Source organism: Ananas comosus, linkage group 2 (assembly GCF_001540865.1).
Source record: "Ananas comosus cultivar F153 linkage group 2, ASM154086v1, whole genome shotgun sequence".
In the NCBI taxonomy this organism is placed as follows: Eukaryota; Viridiplantae; Streptophyta; class Magnoliopsida; order Poales; family Bromeliaceae; genus Ananas; species Ananas comosus.
Window position 1 is genome coordinate 3,426,528 of NC_033622.1, and position 6,455 is coordinate 3,432,982.

At 43.6% G+C, this 6,455-nt stretch overlaps 1 long non-coding RNA gene across 1 annotated transcript; it reads left to right on the top strand.

Moving 5' to 3' along the window:
- Positions 604–1,130, top strand: LOC109725713. The gene is made up of 4 exons (XR_002220321.1): positions 604–679; positions 756–839; positions 929–995; positions 1,094–1,130. It is a non-coding gene; the product is annotated as an uncharacterized LOC109725713 (long non-coding RNA).

A 6,455-nucleotide genomic window follows, 5' to 3' on the forward strand; every position in this document is an offset into this window, starting at 1 on the left:
TTCGGCAAACTGTGAATCTGAGGGTTGGAATAGTGATTGGAACTCTTCTACAACTTTTGTAGGATTCTTGAGAGGCTTCAGCAAATTACTGGAGCAAGCAGATAACTGGAAATGGAAAAGTGCATTGAAATTGCATTATTCTATTACAATGCTCTGAAATTGGTCAATTACGAATTTCGAATGTGGGAAATGGTAAATGAAACCACCCTACATATTCTAAAGGGTTTGGACAAGTTTTTGGATAAGTTAGAGGGTGATTGAAAAGTTAAAAGCAAGAAAGTGCATTGAATGGCGAAATTCAGCATTTCTGCATTGTGTACCGGTACAGACATCACCCTGTACCGGTACAGCAAGCAGCAGCAGCAGCAGCTGCTGCGTGGCTTTGAGGATATTTTGGTCTTTTGCTTTGAGCTTATCCCCTAAACCTCCCAGCTCGACCCTCCCAGTGGATAGACATCACCCCTGAGCTTCTGAACCAGGGTTGAAGCTCTTCCCTCTTTCTTTCTCTAGGGTTTCTCTCTCTTCGAGTAGAAATCGTCGATTTACGTCTATTTCTCGCCGTTTGTCGCGCTAGCTGGTTTGTGTACTTTGGAGCAGCTATGAGTGGATGGAGAGGACTCGCATGGGAGGTATTTTCGCAGCTCCAAGTCTCAGGGAAGCTGAATTGAAGTCTAGTGAGGTAAACAAGCTGGTTTCTCTTTCTAGTTTGAGATTAGTGATAGTTTTTGATGTTGGTTCTCGATTCTTGCTACCAGCTGGTTTGAGATGGTTTAAAGCACCAATTGAGGAGTGGTTTTGCTGTAATTCTTCACCCCAAAGTCAGAGTTAAAGCCTTCGAGGTAATTAATGAGTTTTTCTCTATTTCAATGATGAAAACGATGATATTAGCGAAGTCATGATGCGATTTTGGGATGTTTGCTCACAGCAGGTTTTCAAATTAAGTTGAGCTGAATTTGTGACCTTGGGGACTGGTTTAGAGGGTGTTTCAACCTGGGGTAAGTTGAAATTTCAATTAGAAATTGGATTAAGTAAGATTTTGATAATACTACCTAGTATACGAGTATTTTGATGTCGTTTTGATGAATGTTCACAGCGAGGCTGCGATTGACTTTCAGATTATCTTTGGCTGAGTGAGAGCAATTAGAGGCTTAACTTGAGGTACTAAACTAGCCCAAAACAGGAATTTAAGCTATTACTTTATACTAAGTACAATGTGTGCTGCAATTGGACATTTCGGTCGTAGTTTGATGCGCCTTCCGTGTTTCGTTTTCAGCAGAGTTGGGGCTCCGCTGAGCTGAGTTTCGAGACTTCTATTGGCTGGATTGGGCTTGGTGATAGGTGGGTCTGACCTTCCCGAAATGGGTGAATTTTTCTCTATGTCTCCTTTGATATCTGAGTTGAAGTTATTTTATATTCATGTGAATATATGTATAGTTCAAGGCATTGCGACATGCATTGATGGGTAGACCATATCGGATAGGATAGCATCTTTAAACAGTAATGAAAGATTCATGACTTGTTCACTCTACATGGTTACCTGTTAAAGTACTACGTGTTCATGATACTAGTAGCTTGTATATGCAATTTTAGCTTGATGTTATCCAAGAGGATATAATGATAAGTTCGTGAATGGACTAATTAGTTCTGTTGAACAACAAAGAGATTGATGTATTTAGGATTGAGCTATGCAATGTTATATAGCAAGTATAATTGCTATACTCTGAAAGATCAGGTAAAGGCCTTTGTTTGGCATATGCATTTCTAATTGTAGAATGAATGGCATAGAGATCATGTGAAGAGTGTTTTATCGCTTGTTTTACTTGCTTGCATTACCCTGTTAGTTTCTACTTTCACATGATAGACTTGTATTATGGTATATGTTCTAGTAAGTAACTAAAATTTCATATAATGACATAATTTGAATGATTATTCAACTGAATATAATCTAGTAAATAACTAGATTTGGATATGATAACATACTTGTATAGTCAAGTAGAGATTTATATGGGACTACAGGATATGTGCCATGAGTCTATGAACAGAACCTTAGTGAACCACTTTTCTTATGTGTAAGGAGTAGTGAGAGATTGTGAGTGACTGACCAGGTATAGCCTGATAGAATCACTAGTGTGATGTAAAGCTTTAACTTGTTAAGTTATATTAACGACTGGTAGAATCTTGTCAACAAGTTGTTGATAGTGACTTATGATTGTGTACTACAGTGCCGACCTTGGGTCGAGTTGAGATTCCATGTCAGAGACATGATGCTGTTAAGATATTTGTACCCTGGACTATAGCTAGCATGCCATTATGTTCTTTCGTACATGCTTGCGAGGGTCGCGCCCCCCAAGCCCCGCGTTCCGGAGTGGCTTGAGTTGAGATCCCATGTCAGGGACATGATGTTGTTGTGAGACTGGTACTGTGGGCTACGGCTTGCATGCCATTGTGCGCGTTTGCACACGCTTGCCGGGTCGCTTCCCCCCAAGCCAGCACTGCCGAACAGCTTAGCGACAGATGCTCGCAAATGTACGAAGTGAGCGCCGAAATGGAATGCCGTGGGGGAGGCTCATCCCTAGAGTGGGGATGTTTACTACCACGGGGCCATTAGGCGCGGCACGGCTTGAACTTACCTTGTGTAAATCCGTTGAAAATTGGGTTATGTCCAGTACTTTAACCTTAGCTGGACAGAGTAGTAAAGTTACTATATGTCGTGGGTTAAGTGAACTTATTGATGAACAGATTAGAAAGTTGACATCATGTTTGGTTAGCGACATAAAGAATGTTTCATTTTTGCTAATGTAGAAAGTAATCACGTGATATTATCTGTAATTCCGGTAATAATGAATTATCTTGCTTGCAATCTGGTATATGTTGGGTTAAACTGTCAAGAACATGATTGATAGAATTCATCCTGATAATTGATACCTGCAGTCTAACGATATTTATTGATTGTTGAGTAAATAGCATGAGTAGTTTACTTTTACATTTGCTTATTGCATTTACTGGCTTATTGCACTTACTTGCTGATCGCATTTACTTGCTTACTTATTACTATCTACTCATGCCACAGTTGACCTAGTGGTGTACTTCGCCACTCTCGGCGGCTTACCCACTAGGAACTATTGTTTAATAGTCCTCACGCCCTCTTTGTTGTTGTTTTTACAGAGCCTTCCACAGCGGGAAAGGCTAGGGTTCCTGGCGAGGGGTCAGCGGCTAGCTAGAGCCTTTTTGGACGTGTACTAGATCACCTCCAACAGTTTATATAGTTTAGTATAGAGATGTATATTAAGTTTTTGTTAATTGTACGTTCTTCTTATTTCTTGTATTAAGGTTTGGATTGTATAAGTTTAAACTTAAAGTCGTGCTCTGATTACCTGGTTAGAGTATATGCTTTTACTATATGATTTGTAGACGCCTTGTGTATACTTGAGTTGTGATGTATACGGCAGGTCTGTGCACGCAACTGGATGTGCTTCCGCTGATATCCGGGCGTGACAGGTTGAGTTTGCGTACAACAACAGCTATCAAGCGAGCATCCAGATGGCTCCGTTTGAGGTGTTGTATGGACGTAGATGTCGATCCCTTTTGTTTTGGAGTGATATGGGTGAGAGGAGAACGCTTGGGCCTGAGATTCTGATTGAGGCTGAGGAAAAGGTAAAGGAGCCGCGACGGCACATGTTAGCAGCCCAGAGTCGACAGAGGAGCTATGCTGATACCCGGAGACGAGACTTGGAGTTCCAGGTGGGAGATCATGTTTTTCTTAAAGTCTCGCCATCAAGAGGGATTCGCCGATTTGGAGTACGTGGAAAGCTCAGTCCACGTTTTGTAGGCCCTTTCGAGGTATTGGAGCGAGTCGGGCCAGTTGCTTACAGGATTGCTCTACCACCACGACTAGCCTGCATTCACGATGTCTTCCACGTCTCGGCTTTGAGGAAATATGTGTTCGACCCCTCCCACATGATTGACTTCACTTCTCTTGAGCTTGGCGAGGACCTGAGTTACGAGGAGCGACCGGTGCGGATTCTGGCTCGTGAGTCGAGGGAATTGCACAACCGGGTCATACCCTTTGTAAAGGTGTAGTGGAGTAATCACGAGGAGCGGGAGGCGACTTGGGAGCCGGAGACGGCGATCAAGGAGTCCTACCCCTACCTATTTGAGGCTCTGGATTGAGGTATGTTTTCAGTTTCGCGGACGAAACTTTTTGTAGTGGGGGAGGATGTAGTGTTCCTGAGCTTTGGATAGGATTGGCTTCAGTATTAGTGACTGGTCGACATCTCTCGAGAGTGTCGGACTGAGTCAGAATCAATTCTGCACGAATTGGATGCAGAATTGGACTCGGCGCACTCAAATAAGCAAAACTAGAGTTTTGCCAGATTCGGGCGCCCAGAACATGGTTTAGGTCGCCCAAAACTGAGTGTTAAATTTAATTGAAACTGGAGCCAAATTTGATCCTATGTTCCGGGTGCCCAGAAGTGGGTCCGGAAATCCTACATCGTGAATATCGTTTGCTTCGGCGCGTGGCAGGGTGGTAGGTGAGGCCCGCCGAAGCCATTTATGGGCGCAGCACACCACGAGCGCAGAATCCGAGGAGGATCATTTGTGCAGCCTGGATGTTTCGGTCGCCCAGAACATGGTTCCGGGTGCCCAGAAACGCCCGTTTCTGCAGGGACACCAGATTACAGCTACTTCTCTTGGGGCTTATTTTATCCTTCCAACAGCTTACAAATAGATGGAGGGTGACCCTGGTGAGCTCTTTTCACTCCATCTTCACAGTGAACCTTTGGATTTCATCTTCTACCCTCGAATTTCCATAAATTGCTTCAAAATCCACAACTCTAAGCTTGCTAGGAGCTGATTCTGCAGTTCTTCAGCGACGACCTCCAGTGTTTTGGTTCGTACGTGATGTAAGGATGTCGGATTTCGACAAAACTTGGTTTGCTGGATTCTAGACTTTTAGAGCAATCCATGAAGCCCTTACTTGCAGAATTTGGTGAAGGTTAGCTCAGTCGAACTCAGGTTTTCCTCTGCTGCTGTTGCTATGGAGAGAATTGCAAGTTTTTGAGTTTTCTTGGGATGAACTTTGGAAGCAGGGGCTTTGTGGAGTTGAGTCACATCCCCTATCAACCAGTACTGGAATTGGGACCATCTTCACCTGATTTGGAGATTGTTAGGTGTGTTTTGATATTGGAATTGGATAAATCCTAAGCTTAAGGGCTGAAATTGATGAATTATAATGGATTTTGGGTGAATTGTTGTAACACACTAGACTTTTGCAAATTGCAAGGTTCAAGTGTTTGTTTGTGTTCCGAACTTTTCCACACTTCGTGGAGGGTCGTGGATAGTGTTCCGACCAATGGTTCGAGCCCCGAGATTGGAGGTTTAAAACCTAGCACCAAACTCCGAGAAGTCGGATTTTTGGTCAGCTCTCGGGTAGTCCCAGCAGGGCTGCGTACCGGTACAGGGTTGATGGCTGTACCGGTACACGCTGATGGCTGTACCGGTACGCGGGGCCGTGCACCGGTACACGGGCAGTCTGCGCGCCAACCCGAGGCTCGGGTTTGGCTTTTCGTGGGTGTGTACCGGTACATAATCCCGTGTACTGGTACGCAGTGCAGGTTGGGCTGTTTTCGTGGAGGGGTGTTTTTGCAATTGTTGCAACACCTATAAAACCCCACCCAGCCCCCTCTAGGGCTCATTTGAGCCCAGAGCTGAGGAGAAAAGGTGAGAACTCCTCCTTCCTTGGTTTTCTTCCATTTTAGATGGATTTTATTGGGTTTTGATCTCCTCCTCTTTGGTCTCTTTTGCTTCTTGGTGGTTTTCCTTCATGGTGGAAGGCTTGAGCTCGTGTTTGGAGCTTTGTGGGGGAGGGATCTTCACCCTAGCTGGTTTAGAGCCTTGATTGGGAGCTTCTTGTGAGATTAGTACCTTGTTGATTTCATTTGATTCATGCTTCATGAGGGTTTGGTGTGGGAAACCCTAGATTTTGGGTTTTAGGGCTTATTTTGGGGATTTTTGTTTTAGGCCTTTATGATCTCAATTGATGGGATTAGAACCTTCGTTTAGGTTGGATTAGAAGGATTTTCACTCTCTTTGGGAGATCAAGAGAGGATTTCACCATACAAGGTGAGTTTTGCCCTTTTTTTGTAAAGGTTAATGTTTGAGTTTTGAGATGGTTTGTTTAGTTGTTTAACTCTTCTTCTTACACCTTTAGGGTGCTAGGAGAGTTGTGGGCAACTTCGTTCGGCGAAACGAAGAGCCTAGGACCTAACGGTGGGTTTGTCTTCTAGTAACGGGAGGAAAATGCCTCCTATGGGGTTATGGTTATCGTTTCTTTGAAATCCTTACATATTCATGCTAGATAGAGTTTATGTGAATTTTTGATTACCTAAAATGCATGCCTTATGTGTAAAAGAAATTCCACTCTATATAGTAGAGCCTATATGTGTTGTATGCAT